This window comes from Phyllopteryx taeniolatus, chromosome 3, assembly GCF_024500385.1.
Source record: "Phyllopteryx taeniolatus isolate TA_2022b chromosome 3, UOR_Ptae_1.2, whole genome shotgun sequence".
NCBI classification, from domain to species: Eukaryota; Metazoa; Chordata; class Actinopteri; order Syngnathiformes; family Syngnathidae; genus Phyllopteryx; species Phyllopteryx taeniolatus.
In genome coordinates, this window is record NC_084504.1 from 19622172 (window position 1) to 19637771 (window position 15600).

The window sequence follows — 15600 nt, forward strand, 5'->3', positions numbered from 1 at the left end:
TACTTTAAAAGTAGTATGTAATGTAGTGTGGATTGGTTGGTCTGACCCCGGCAAAGGTGGCGAAAGTCTGGATCCGTTTTAACTCCAGTTTGGATACTAAGAGGGCACTAGGATGAGCTTCCTCTCTTATTGTTCACTGGACATCCCAGACCAAAAAAATCTTCTTCTCGTCAGCGAGTGCGTCTGACCTGCTTTATCAGAATGAAGGATTGATGTGCTAAGTAAACAGACTCCTATTAATGTGGTCCGCCTTTAAGAAATAAGATAATTTTCTCTGTTTTTTCTTTTCTTTTTTTTAATTGGGTGGTACTGTTAGGTAAATTTAAAGTATCAGATTGTCCATCCATCCATTTTCTGTACCGCTTCTCCTCATGCGGGTCGCAGACGTGCTGGAGCCTATCCAGCTATCTTCAGGTGAGAGGCGGGGTACACCCTGAACTGGTCTCCAGCCAATCGCAGGGCACATATAAACAAACAACCATTCGCACTCATATTCACACCTACGGGCAATTTAGAGTCTTCAATCAACCTACCATGCATGTTTTGGGATGTGGGAGGAAACTGGAGCACCCGGAGAAAACCCACACAGGCACGGGGAGAACATGCAAACTCCGAGGCCGGATTTGAACCCGGGTCCTCAGAACTGTGCACCAAATGTGCTAACCAGTCGGACCCCGTGCCGCCGTATCATATTGTGAAGATTATTTAAATTGTTAGATCAAATGTAGAGTGCTGGCATTCTGCTGCAAAGTAAGTAATCTTATGCTAATCAACAACCGCTTTACTCTACTGTAGTATGTACTGTATGTACAGCTTTTACATGTGGTAGGTTTTACATTTTAAACGTGTGTATTATGTGTTGTGTTCCTTGTTATCCTATTTTTTCAAGGCGACGGTCTAATTTGTGTGTATATGTGAATGGTAAAGACCCTCATCCAAAACTCAGTTTAAAACTCAAACCCTGTTCAGAGGATTTGCAGCTATGCAGCAAAACTATACAAAAAGACACAGTTGAGTTGTGTGTTGTAATCACTTCTCAATCAGTTAAAGCAAATTGGATTCAGGCACTAATTAGGGTGTTGTGTCACTGGACTCTGGGACACAAAGGAGTTGATGACGTACACCGCAGTGTGGTGGTGTGGTGGTTACGATGTCTCATAAATAAAAGAAGTCCCCCAAATGTAAATGAGAAGAAAGCTACTTTAATTTGCCTGACTCACAGGCAGGAACACTGACTACCAGCGCCTGATGGTTTGGAGAGGTACTACTTCTCACAGAAACTCACAGTCGAGAGGTCCTCAGGCCCTCCATTGTGGGGTTTGCATGTTCTCTTTGTGTTTGATTTGGTTTTCTCTAGGTACTCAGGCTTCCTCCCACATTCCAAAAACATACATGTCAGTTTAACTGAAGACTAAATTCTACATAAAACAAGAATGAAAATGGTGTTTTGGCTGTAGGTGACCTGCGATCAGAGGTGGGTAGTAATGCACTAAATTTACTGCATTACAGTTACTCAATGTAACCTTCTGGATAAACTGTACTTGTCAGAGTAGTTTTAATGCATCATATTTTTTACTTTTACTCTGTTACACTGAGCTACATGCCGCTCGCTACATATATTTTTTTAACAGCTTGTGCGATGTTTTTGGTTCCCCAGCGAGACTTCCTCATCAGGTGCTGTTTCTCCAATTCAGCGCAACTACTGACTTTTGACTCCAGTTGACGAATCACACAAAGGGCTCTATTTTCGTGACTGGCGTAAATCCAGCGTGTGACATAATTGTGCAAGGAGGGCTGATAGACCCGGTGTTGGTAATTTCATGGACTCACCCAATGTCACCTGGGATAGGCTCCAATTCACCTGTGACCCTAATGAGCGCAATAGAAAATGGATTGGTGGATGGCAAACATGAAGATGTCATGAAGTGAACATTTTGCTTCACAAAAGATAATAAGTCACTTTGATAACTTCAAGTGACCACGGACACTTCAATTATTGGGATTTGTCTTCAATGATTCTAAAAAGTAAGATATATATATACCAAGGGAGATAAATGTAATTTACTGATGCAAGTCTTTTTGTGCTTCTCAGTGCCAGTTTGCTTATGAGGGAAATAATGTCTTGAGCATTTCTTTAAAGTGCGACTGTGCATCTCTGGAGACAATGTAAAGCATCAATCACTTGCCTTCTCCCTTCCAGGCAACTCTGTCTTATAAAAAAATACATTCTATACAATGAAACTGCTTTCACAATTAAGTTTCTAGAAACGTGTATTTTTTAAATCCCTAGGGCGTCCATGGTATTTTGACATTTTCTACAATGAAGCTCCACTAGCAGGGCAAACATGGAACATTGCACTGCACTTTCACAACAAATATGCATGCATTTTGCCAAAAGTAGTAAAGTTAGCACACGTTATTATACTGTAAGTGCCTTGAAGAGTCTCACTGTCGGTGAGCAGTTTCCTATGAATAGTTTGCAGCAAATTTCATATTAGTGTCCACAATTTATCCATGTACTTTTAAATGGACAAAGTGAGACATTAGTAAGCGTGAACCGTGGGTAGACAGAAATCCACCCTGTTCTGGTTCAGCTAATGTTTGTTTTTCTTCTCCCTCGTAAATGGATTTTTCTTTCCCTCTCCATTGTCGCCTCTCTAAACACATTAGGAGTATGCGTCTAAACCTGCTCTGTACAAAAAGTGCCCTGAGGTAACTTGTGTTATGGCTTGCTGCTGAATTAAATAAGGCAAAGTGAATTGTTTAGGTGACATATCCTGGCGTGTGGCACGTGTGTAAGCAGCCACAGCCACTGAGCTGAATGTATGCTGACAATTCTCTCATGCACAATGCGAAGAAATGTTATTGATTAGAATGATTTTTTTTTTAAATGTCATGTTGTAGGAGAAAGGCTGTATGCAATTAGTAGCATGATAAAGGATGAACAGCATGGACACATTCTCTATGCTCTATCCTCTAATAAGTAATTAACTCCAACTCCTATTTCTTACCGATCCCATTTACTGCAAATCTGATTATTGTGCACCCGCTGATGTCATACCAGTGATGTTTTGGTAATGTTCCCACGTAAGATGCAGATGGAAAACCACATAGATGCCATTTAGTGGTGATTTGTATAATGCTGACTTCGTCAAAATACTGGGGCTCAGTTTGTAATAGAATGCTGTGGAATTAAGAGCTTTTCCCAGCCAGATGTGTCAAATATTCTAGTGAATATTGATTGCTTGATCATCTACTCTACACATTAGGATTGGTTTACATCCAGCCACTGGAGACCTCCAGTATATCTAGATAGCTTATGCGTGAAAGCTGTTTTTCGGCAGCAAAAATTTTGATCAGCCCCCTAATTTTCTTATAAGGGTTCAATGCATTTGTTTATCAAACTTGTTTGGATATAGAAATATGAATTTTAAAATATTAAAGGCATAAATGCAGTATATAATATCCATCCATCCATCCATCCATTTTCTGAGCCGCTTCTCCTCACTCGGGTCGCGGGCTTGCTGGAGCCTATCCCAGCTATCTTCGGGCAGCAGGCGGGGTACACCCTGAACTGGTTGCCAGCCAATTGCAGGGCCAGTATATAATATATACATATTAATTAAATATACAGTAAATATATATGAAAATATAGTTTTATTTTGTTGGTAAAATGACTCGAAAGGACTTGAAACTCAAAGTGTAAGACTTGCAACTTCACTCGGGACTTGCATTTCTCGACTTGGGACTTGACTCTTGACTTGAGGGCAAAGACTTGAGACTTACTTGTGACTTGCAAAGCAATGACTTGTTCCCACCGCTGATACACACACATACACATGCTATTGTATACAGTACAGTATGTGCATGTTCACACATGTAGATAAAATGCAAGACAGTAAGAGGAAATGAATAGGTAGAAAAAGGAAGTTAAATAAAGAAACACTACCTTACTATAAGCTCTTTGTACATCACTGTCAGCTACACATTGTCTCTATTGTGAATGTGCATGGCTGTATTGTGTTCTTGGTTCGAGATCATTCTTCCCACATTTCATTATTACAAGGAAGGTTTCTTCACAAAACGACATCATAGTTAACGATTTGCAACTGCAAAGTAACCAAAGCAGGTACAGAATGTTGTTGAAGGTTTTCATTGAACAATGAAACAAATAAACAAGAAAATCAGTCCAACGGAAAGTGATGGAAGTGAAGGGGAAAAAACGAGTAATTAAAACAAAATGTGCTAGTAAGTAGGAAAAAAAACTTGAAACATTTATTAGCAGATGCCTCCGACAACTCCTACACATCAGATAATTTGAGAAAATTACTAATGAAGAATCTTGGAAGAAAATATAAGATCTTGTGGAAAGTCAAATCAAGAGACAAACGTGGGGATGGAAAGGACACACACTTAGAGAACTAACTACAAACAAAGCACGTCTGGCACAAAAGTGGAATTCAGATAGACAACTAGAGAAATAGATTGAAAAGTAACAAGACGTAGGCAGCCACTGTGATACAAATAAAAATTTTGGTCATGTTGGTCAATGGAATGTTTTTAAGTTATGGAAGAATCTGGAGCACTCAGACAAAACTGCTGAACATTAAAGTCAGCAAGACAAAATTTGAAACATAGAGGCAATTTATTTTCTATTTTTTTATAATCGTACCTCATGCAGAGGTTGGAAACAAATAGTCAATTGACCATGTTACTCATAAAAAATCCAAAATGCTGGTGCCATCTAGTCACGGTCTGAAACACCCATCCATCCATTTTCCTCAGTAGGGTCGCGGGCGTGCTGGAGCCTATCCCAGCTATTATCGGGCAGGAGGCAGGGTACACCCTGAACTGGGTGCCAGCCAATCGCAGGGCACATACAAACAGACAACCATTCACACTCACATTCAGACCTACGGGCAATTTAGAGTTGTCAATTAACCTAACATGCATGTTTTTGGGATGTGGGAGGAAACCGGAGTGGCCGGAGAAAACCCACGCAGGCACGGGGAGAACATGCTAACTCCACACAGGCGGGGCCGGGAATTGAACCCTGGTCCTCAGAACTGTGAGGCAGATGCTCTAACCACTCATACACTGTGCCTCCGGTCTGAAACACATATTTGAAAAATATATTATTAAAAATGAATTGTTTGCAGGAAAGACGAACCCATTGCTGATCTCGCTTGGAAGCTTAATAGCAATGCCTATTGACTTTTTATTCGCACCCTGCTGCCTGTAGCTTCAATGAGATGAGTCGTATCAATTCACATTGTCCCAATAAGGGAATGGAGGTGTTGCGAGCGAGAAGCTTTACGGTCAGCAACGTATTACTGCTTTTGTGTCATTATTCTCGCTCCCTAGCTGGCAGTTTTCTTCAGAGTCCAACAAAGAGGTGTCAGCGAGGGTCATTCAATCACGAGAAGCAAACATGTCTGATGATTCAGGCCATTGTGAAGTGTTTGGATATGAGCCAAGCTCCTGTTCAAGTCTTGTTATGCATCACATAAGTGTTGCAAGACTTCAGGCATCAAACCATTATTTTCCATTATGAGAAATTGTTCGTAAAAAAGAAGTACCTAAAAGAAACTTTCCCTGGGAAGTGGGCTGCTGATAAACATACCATCCTCCATGCAAATGATGCCAATTCCCTGTGGACAATTTAATATGCAATACATTTATGTTTTAATTTCCTTTTAATCATTTTGGGGTTGTAGCAGTATTACATGATTTTTCATTTTGGGATTGTAGCAGGAGAATAAATGACTGTGTAGTTAAACCACAAAGTATTGATTTGCCATTTGTAAGCTTGCCGAATTTAGCGACCAGGAGAAAGGAGTGATTCAAGTCTTGACATGATTACCATACGCGAGTTGTAAACAACAAATTGACGAGACATTTGTTACTTGTTAAAGCGAGGGAATGGACCGTAGCTCTTTCTCGGGAAGAGTTTTGCATGGCCACTGTGAGGAAACAGTCGTATACAGAGCGTGACCCAAACGGTGCCTGTTTTCCAGTGAATGCAATGGGCAAGGAGGTTTGGGCAGCTGTAAGTTTAATAAGAACCATTCATTAGGAGTCACTTTTTGGGACTCAGTTTTTTACTTTGCTAGTGTGTTATATTTTGCTAGGTTCCCACTCTCCTTATAGTATAACAACCCAGGATATAATTTAATTTGGATCTTAATTATGTTGTTTAATCATAAACAGGAGCCCTTCAAATATTTCAAAGTGCAGTTTTTATACACAGCTCGTGTCTTGCACCTGGTCACCAGAATTGACATGGGCACAATAAATGTCCAACAAAACCACATTCAAGAATTATTCGTTCATGTACATAACCATCATAAGGACTTTTAACAATGTAATTTTGAGAAGGCTGTGGTGGCAGAGTGTCATAATCTTGGGACATATAACAGCTCTCGCTAATTGAAACAATGCATCAATGACTGACATATTTTTACTGCACTGTAGCACAGCAGAAATGTGTTGTTAAAAAATGACTCTATTGGACTACTACCACACACACACACTTGCTCATATCTGCCCATGTCAGGTGGCCACATTCAGAGAACACAGCAGGACAAATGTGACAGCCTTCCAGCATTTGTACTGGGTTGTGATGGACAAAAGACATTAAAGCACACCAAGGACAAAGTCAGTGGAGTGCTTCCATTACCTCATAAAAAAATAGAAATTGTACCACATGAGAGTGTGCAATAACAAATGAGCAGATAGGATTGCAAGCTTTGATTTCTTGGCTTTGAATAATTCTTATTTTGAGACTGTAAATTGCCAAGTCAAACCTGGCAACACCATGTTTTACAGAATGTGCAGCAAGCGGTGGACAGGTTTCTCACTAGCCACGTTTCCATCAAAATGCTTCCAGTGCTAAAACTAGCAGCAGATATTTGCTTTTTCAACTGCCAATCACAAAGCATACTCAATCGTATTCAGGAAAACTAATGTTGTGACCTGCCTTGATGGGCCTTTTCCTATACTGATCCAAGGCAAAACGTTCGCCTCATTGCTTGGCGATACATAGCCCCCTTCACATAGTCAAGAGCTTCTCACAATCAAATTTAGATGTGTGGAGGTGAGTGGACTTGGATGGGGCTTTCTGGCAGTTCCTTGGGGCCTGCCTAGTGCCCACCCGGCACCCGAGCCGAGTGTGCCTGAGCGCTTTGGCTAGGAAATATGTTGAACATCTAATTGTTTCCAACAAGGAGGAGGAAGTGAGTTTTGGCTAGTAAACTACTCACCCTGGTTCCTGGTTTTCACAATTCCCTTTCACACAGCTAACCTCCCACTTCTGTTTACACGTGATACTACCTCCGAACCCGTGAAGGTGGACTTCGGCGTCTACATTTCACACAGAACACCGACATGGGAAAAGCACTCTTCACTAGCTATACAGTTGCCAGTCATCTCAAGGCTGGGACACACCAAGTTGATGTACGGCCCAAAAAGTGACACACCGCAAGGACTATACCGGACACCCAATTAGCACGTAACTTCTGCACATGCGTGAGAAGTAGTACCTCTCCAAACCATCAGGCGCTGGTAGTCAGTGTTCCTGACAAAGGTACCGGGAAGCTCTACGACCGCTGACATCCATCCATCCATTGTCAACACCGCTTATCCTGGTTAGGGTCGCGGGAGCCTATCCCAGCCGACTTCGGGCGAAAGGCGGTCTACACCCTGAACTGGTCGCCAGTCAGTCGCAGGGCACATATAGACACTGAAAACCATTCGCACTCACATTCACACCGTCACTGAGTGAGAATTGCTTAGAATTAGAAAACAGTGCTTGAAATTGCTCGAGATGTGGGTTAGTAGTAGTATATATGATGGAGTCTACTTCAATCAATGAACTCTTTGAAATCTCTTCATTTGCTTGTTATTTTTCTCACCAATTTCTGTCCTGATTACCTTTTCTTTGTTCTCCTTCTGTGAAGCACTTGGTAACGTAATTGTTTTTATATATTTATAATTAATAATTAACTAAATTATCCATCCATCCATCCATTTTCAAGACCGCTTATCCTGGTTAGGGTCGCGGGACGCTGGATCCTATCCCAGCTGACTTCGGGCGAAAGGCGGACTACACCCTGAACTGGTCGCCAGTCAGTCTCAGGGCACATATGGACACGGACAACCATTCGCACTCACATTCACACCGTCACTGAGTGGGAACTGAACCCACGCTGCCTGCACCAAAGTCAGGCGAGTGTACCACTACACCATCAGTGACTTAACTAAATTAACTAAACGATTAACAAACGTGACTCATTTTGAAATATGATTACTGGTAATGTGCTTATTAATATTTACAGAGGATAGCTTCAAGAGCCTTACCAGTTTCCAGTGATTCAACAATTCCTTCCTAAAACCTGTGCACCAATATGCCAGGTTTTAAAAGAGAAATACTTAAGGGTATGTGTGATATATGTAATATGTTGTAAAAATGTTGGCATCTTTGTTTTGGTATTTGTTTGACTCCACATAGGAACGACTGAACCAACGAACCGTATTTCCTTCCAGGGATAAATGAAGTATTCCTGACTCTGATTCTGAAATTAGCCCTCATGTTTTTTTACATTGTATTTTCTTGTTTTCCAGTGCCCAGACATGGCAGTAGAGTGGCAATATGTTGCTGATGGATTAGAGGCTGAGTGGAACTTACTTGGAGTACATGATAGGCTGCAGGCGATAAGCGAAGGTTCTTATCCATCTTCTGAGGATGATGTCTCCCTGTCATACATGGTGGATTCTGCCAGGGCAGTACCAGACCTTTGGTCAGCCTCAATGAAGCAGGGCTCCTCTAGAGTAGTGGCACAGATTCAACTGCAGCCACTGAAGATTCCTAAAAAACAGATTCATAAGAAGGGGGATTTGTAAAACTATCATTTGCATTGTAGAGTCTCGTCTCCAGCAGTGGTTTTCACCTGTTGAAAATAGTCCATTTACGCTGTTTAGACAATAGACATGGCCACCTTCCTTTTGCTATGGGGCTCTAGAAATTGCAGCCGTGTCAGTATCCACTAAGTGCTGCTTTTCGCTTTCTGTGGAAGACAGAGATACATTTTATGCTTTGTGCCTTGTTAGCTGGTCCAATTCATCTCTATATGCAGTGTTAACAAGTATTACTTTGCTCGTCTTGTTGCAAAAGGACAGATTTAACATGCCAGTTAGCTGGCTAATGTTAGCTAGATTTAGACGAGCAACAAGCACTAGCAAACAATACCACAAACAATTACGGTCAGTTTCTTTAAAAAAAAAATACTCAAGGGAAAAAAAATCTCATCTAAAATAAAGTTGTGCCGAAGTTTTGCTTTCATCATGTGTCAACGTTGCATTTCTCTGTAATGTCGTACAGGGGTGGCCTCTCCTGAATCATGCTCATGAATCGCTCTTTACATTTTTTCTTTCCAGGTGGCCATGACAGCAGTATGCATGATGAAATGTAGGTACATCATCCGGCGTAAAAACTGTGCCAAACAAATCATGTGAGTGAGTCGCTGTGGCGACCCCTGACAGGAAAAACTGAAAGTCACTTTAAACTAAAGTAGTGTACAGTAGCTATATTGAAAATTCTTAATGCAAATCAGGGTCTGACTTGGAGCTGTGGGGGAGTTTTAAGTAAGTAAATGTTGCCATTTGATTTGTAAAGTTTTAATGCACATGAATTTAAAGCGTCGAATGTTTTCAAAGCTAGCTAAACTGAGTTTTCTTTTCCCACATTGACAGATTAAATGACCCGATCCTGGAGGTTTACTCTGCTTGGAGTCTTTTTCTTTTCTCTGCATGTGATCCCATGCTTTTATCTGCAATTGGTAAATATATATTTTTAATTTAGATTCAGCAGAAGATTGTTCCGCCTATATGGAATTATACTGTATCTGATCCAATATAAGTGAAGCAGTCGGGATACAATTCCAAAAGACTTTCTCTACTGGTTGCAACTTCTAACAGATTTTTTTTTGACGCCTTCACCGGGATGTCACACAGTGATCTACCTTAGTTTTCTAGCTGAAACGCTGATCTTGTTATCATACTGTCTTCTGTTTCATATAAATGGCAAAAATGCAAAACTATAATTTCAGAAATACTGGGTTTATAGCAGTATTTCAAAAGTCTCCACACATCTGAATATTTTAAATCGTAGATGTTTCTATATTTTGGGGGGGGGGGGGGGGGGGGGGGGTGGCGCTGAGGTGTAACTTTCAGAGGTTGTCAGGACAAAAGTGCAGCAGCTGCATGATGTTGTGAGCTTTCACTTTTCATTGAGCCATTCCCCTTAAACAACTGCTGTTCTCAGCGGGCGGAAAGTAACAGCTCTCAGTGTCGTATTTACGCCTTGCAAACAGTCCCACGTGTATGAAGGGTGACATTTGCACGCCACAGAGGTGCATATGAGGGGAAAATGAGTCCTGTGTTGACCCCTCGGTTATAGTCCATTGATCCTGTTGTCATTTACAACTAGCTTTTTAGAGAGCTGCAGGGGCATCAACGGTGAGTTAATGTTTAATTAACTAGAACGCTTTCGAAGCTATTTGTAAAAAAATACTGTCATCACTACATTAAATGAATCTTTCATTTAGCATTTTGTAAGACTTCCACTCTTAATTATATAGCTTGCTTGTTTTTGTTGTTTTTGCAGAGTCATATCTTTTGGGAAAATGTGACTCTAATGTTAGGAGGAGCTAATTATCCCTGTCAAAAAGTCTATTAAAATAAAGAAAAACCCAAAATGACCCCTTTGCTTCGCTAAAACTCCTGACGTTGCTAAATCCAAGCAGATGCAGTTCCACAGCGTGACACAATTGCTGTATAGCGTTGTTACTTCTGCCCCAGCTGCTTAACTCTGACACCAAGGCCTTTTACAAAAGGAACACCACATCTTAATCCTGATGGTTGTTTACAGCGGCACCTCAAGTGTTTAAAAACTACAAAGAAAAGGCAGCAGTCCATCCACATCCACACAACTGTCATCACGCTACAGGGTGAAACGAGAACCAGAGTCGGAGGTTAGCAAACAGCAAGGTCTAAATGAGTTTGTTTCAAAATAAATGTAGCGTCGTGGCGTTTCGTGCCCTGAGCACGGAAATGTGTCACCACAAATGGGAGGGAAGCACTTGAAGCACCACAATCCTCACAGTGGTGAGCTCCAACTCTGCAAAATCAAATGTCAACATGGTTTTATTTTTGTGTGTGTTTATGTGTGTGTGTGTGTGTGGGGGTGTTGTGTGTGTTGATAAATCCCATAACCACTTTGTCTGGTTTTTAGCAATTTTGGATGTGTGAAACACTTTGCCATTAAAAGTGGCCAGAATTTATTTGGGGCTTCTTCCACCATCTCTTTAGAAATTAAAGATGGAATTATTGAAATATCGAACATCAGGAGCAGTGCAAATGTTATTCAAACAGATTCCACCCCAAATTGGCTAAAATCAAGTGTCATTTCGAAATAAGTCAGTGTTTTTATTTGTTGTTGATTTGGCATGTTGCAGCAAAATCATTTTATCATTGACATCTTGGCAGTTCTACTGAATATACTGCACCAGTAATATAATTCATGTTATTAATGAGTCTGTGTTGGTCATCGTCCTCCAAACTATGTCACAAAAATAAATTTTACTTTTGCCATATAGGAGCATACTGTATTCATTTCATTCTTATAGAAATAAATTATAAACAAAGCATTGAGATTGTACATTGCACCTAGATTTGAACAGTTGTCTGGTGGGTTGAGAAACCTGCAGAGGACACCAACAGCGCTTTGGCATAGTGGCCACTAGCCAGTAGTGACAGCAAGTCCAATCGAACTACCTCCGAGGCCCATGATCCACAAAGATCATTCCAATTTGCCAAGTGTCTGACCCATTTCCAGGGTCAGTTGCACAGGGGTCCTTCCAAATGGCATGCCACAGACTTTCTAATTTCTTAGCATTCCATTTCCACTGGGTCAAAACCCCCAACACTAAAGAGCCAAGCTTTTTTTCATATTATAGCTGCTTGATTGAATGTGAACCTGTAGTGACTGTACACTATGGTCAGTAGAGCTACAAGTGAGCGCTTCGTGAGTAGAGTCCATTTGCAAGTAAAAAAAAAAAAAAAAAAAAAAAAAAAAAAAGAACAGTCAAGAGTCATGAGTCAATGTATGTGTGTGTATATATATATATATATATATATATATATATATATATACACATATATACACACACACACACACACACATATACACGCTTGCCTCGCTTCTGCTTCCTCATTCGCCTTTTTTTTGTTTTCTGTGGTGTAATATTTATTTTCTCCCTCCTTCCCCTTAAAAAGCAATTTTTGTGCACCTTTGTCAAACTGAGGCTTCCTCATCTACAAATGCTGCTGCCACAACCAAAATGTAACACATGCATAAAATTGTAAGCCTCCTTTCGGCTAATGACACACCAGTTTACCATCCACCCGAAATGCTGGTTTCCTCAGACATGAGCAGTTCGCTTTGTATAATTGCCTTTTCTTTTGTGGAACTCTTCAATCACACCCGGCTTCAGACGACAATAATGCAGGTGGTCCACCTGGGGAGAAAACCCATGTGTGATTCTATCTATTTGCCATGGAGACTGTGACAGGAGAAAGAAGGAAAATATCCCAGAGAAACACCAGAGTTAGAGGTGGTCCAGGAAGTTGATTTACTACACAGGGAAACTTTTGGGTGATTGGTGCTGAGCCAAATGGTGCGTTCCCAGGGATGTGTGGTTTAGGAGCACCACTCATCCATTAAATTGAGACTTGTGAATTACATCAAATTGAGGACATGCACAGGAATAACTGACTAGCACTTTGGATGCTATGTACACCGACAGCCAAACTTAAGTGTCTCGCTATCTGCAAAACACAGTTGATTGCCCCTACGTGCGCTCACATTGCGGCCCTGACATCAATGATGGTCGCTTTCTGGTGATGTCGCGTTGAATCTAACAAGAGCTGACCAGGTGAAAAATGAGGTCAAAATATCAAGCCTTACCTGCACATGCAGATTCAATAACGCAGACTGATGAAGAGGGCGTAGAATTAGTTTAACTACTGTACACATAGGGTTTACCAAATTTTGGTTTCCCAATAGGGTGGGGGAAGGGGGATTCTAATAGGGTGGTGAGGGGCTTTACATTTCCCTTTAGCTGTACTGCATTAAAGTAAAATTTAGTAAAGACCTCAATGGGAAAACACAAAGTTACAAAGTAGAGTCTTAATAGGAGTACTTCAACTGTACTTTTCCCCACCAAAACGAACAATAACTACAGTGTTTCTTTTTAACAGCCACAAATTAGAATAGAATTCAAGTATTTCAGTCCTTGCCAAAGCTTCCTTCTGGAAGAGAAATGCAATTATTTGCGGCCAACGTTTAGGTGCCAGAAAAACCAACTATCAAGGTACAGCTAAATTACTGAAAAAACTATTTCCCTGATACCTTAGTTATCCTTTCTATACTCTGACTTGATTTGAGCAAAGAGCAACGCCTTAGTTAAATCACAGAATTTTCATAAAAATAATCCTGATCTGATGCTTTTGAAAGGTCTCAAAAAGTGGATGTGTCTTTGGAAAAATGGACATCTGGTCACCCTAATTCAAAGTATGTTTTTTATTTAACCTTAATTTGTGTTCAGCAATTGAGAGCAGATTCTCATCTGTAATGTCGACCTGGCAGCTGACAGCCGAATAAAACAAATAAAAAAAATAAAATACATAAATAACAAACTGTACAGTGTGATATAGTTACATCATAGCACATGGTGAATATGAGGTTAAAAGAGGCTAAAAACAGATGCATCAATGATGTACAGTTTCCCTCGTTAACTTTTTTAATGATGATATTGGAATAAATTAGGTGTGTTCTATCATTTGTTGGAGAGAGTTCTAGTCATTTGGGGCAGAAAATTGAAAAGAAGATGGACCAAAAGTACTTTGAAGAGAATGAAGAGGTTATAATTGCTGGAACAGAGACTGCGGGTGGTGGTATGCATGGTGAGCAGAGAGCAAAGATCAGGTGGGGTCTTGCCAATGAGTGTTTTATTGATAAACATGGACCAGTGAATTTGTCTGCGTGAGTAAAGAGAGGGCCAATTAACTAGGTAATACAGTTCACAGAGGTGGGTTTTAAAGAGCGCCCCGGTGACAAAGTGGATGGCAGCGTGGTATATGGTGTCTAGCTCGTGGAGGAGTTTTTTAAGATGATCTATATAGTACTTCTCAATAATTGAAGAATGGGATTTAACGAATTTCGCAGAATGTGTTAATGATGATTTATTCTGGTAGAGGGAACCTAATGTGGTTTTGACTTTAGAGGGAAGAGTGTTGATGTGTGTTTCAAATGTAAGTGAATTGACAAACCAGATTACTAGGTACAGTATTTGTAGCAAGTGACGAACTGAACAACAGAACCATTAAGATTTAGTAGCAGAGTAACAGAACAGTCTAACCCAGGGGTGGGCAAACTACGGCCCGCGGGCCACATCCAGCCCGTTGATCATTTCATTCCAGCCCCCCAAAGATTGGTACAGAATCACCCAAATCATATCAAAATCATGACTGCATTCATTTGACCTTGTCCTGTAATGCCGAGTGGTTCCACCAGGTTGTGCTGTAATGCCCCGTGGCTCCACCAGGTTGTTCTGTAATGCCCAATGGTTCCACCAGGTAGCACAGTAGGTACAGTGATACATTGACTTGACTTTGGCTGCTCTGTTTTTACTCTGCTACTGCTCTGAACCCTTCTTCAAACATGAATTGGCCAAAGAAAAGAAAAGTCGACAGTGAATGCCGAGTGTTTAATATAGAATGGACTACTAAATACTTTTTCACTGAAGTCCGGTCAAAGGCTGTATGTCTAATTTGTTAAGAAACCATTGCAGTTTTAGAGGAATATAATATCATCCGTCACTTTTCTACCAAGCATGCTGATTATGCTCACAGACAATCAACGTAGGAACTGATGGCTACGGCTCAGCGCTTAAAATCAAGCTTGCAGGCTCAGCAAAACACTTTTATCTGACAAAACTGCCATCCAAGAGTCAGTCACACAAGACCCTGAAACAGCGCCACAGGAGCTGCAGATGGAACTGATTGATCTCCAATGTGATACTGTCTTAAAAGAGAAGTTCAAGTCTCAAACTGGATGAATTTTATGCTTCATTAAGCGCAGACAAATTTCCAAAAATCTAGAAGATGGCACAGAGGATGCTGGTGATGTTTGGCTCTACATATGTGTGTGAAAGGACTTTTAGTGTGATAAACACCAACAAAACATCCTACAGATCCAAGCTGAGTGATGACCTCAGATGTGTTCTGAGAATTGCTACAACAAAACTAACACCAGACTTTGATGCAATGGCAAAAAAAGGTGATCAACAAAACAACACTGTTCCAATTAAAAGTAAATCTAAGTATTAACAATACAATGCCTTTTGTTTATTTTTGTAAGGATCTGGTCCTGGCTTGGCCCTCCTGTCAAATTTTAAAAGTCAATGTGGCCCCTGAGCCAAAACGTTTGCCCCCCCCTGGTCTAACCAATAGTAATTGAAAGGTTGCCTTAGAGAGAACATT

General features: G+C 40.7%; 1 long non-coding RNA gene across 4 annotated transcripts in view; it reads right to left on the reverse strand.

Annotated features, from left to right (window-relative positions):
* The window catches only part of LOC133475869 (uncharacterized), a 103615-nt gene that overhangs the window by 52205 nt on the left and 35810 nt on the right, over positions 1 to 15600 (reverse strand). For 3 of the 4 annotated variants that reach the window (XR_009787958.1, XR_009787959.1, XR_009787956.1), the window contains exons 2-3: positions 8949 to 9065; positions 8687 to 8866 (exon numbers count right to left, since the gene is read on the reverse strand). This is a non-coding gene — a long non-coding RNA (uncharacterized LOC133475869). The remainder of the gene's footprint in view (positions 1 to 8686; positions 8867 to 8948; positions 9066 to 15600) is intronic. The other variant, XR_009787957.1, reaches the window with a different exon arrangement.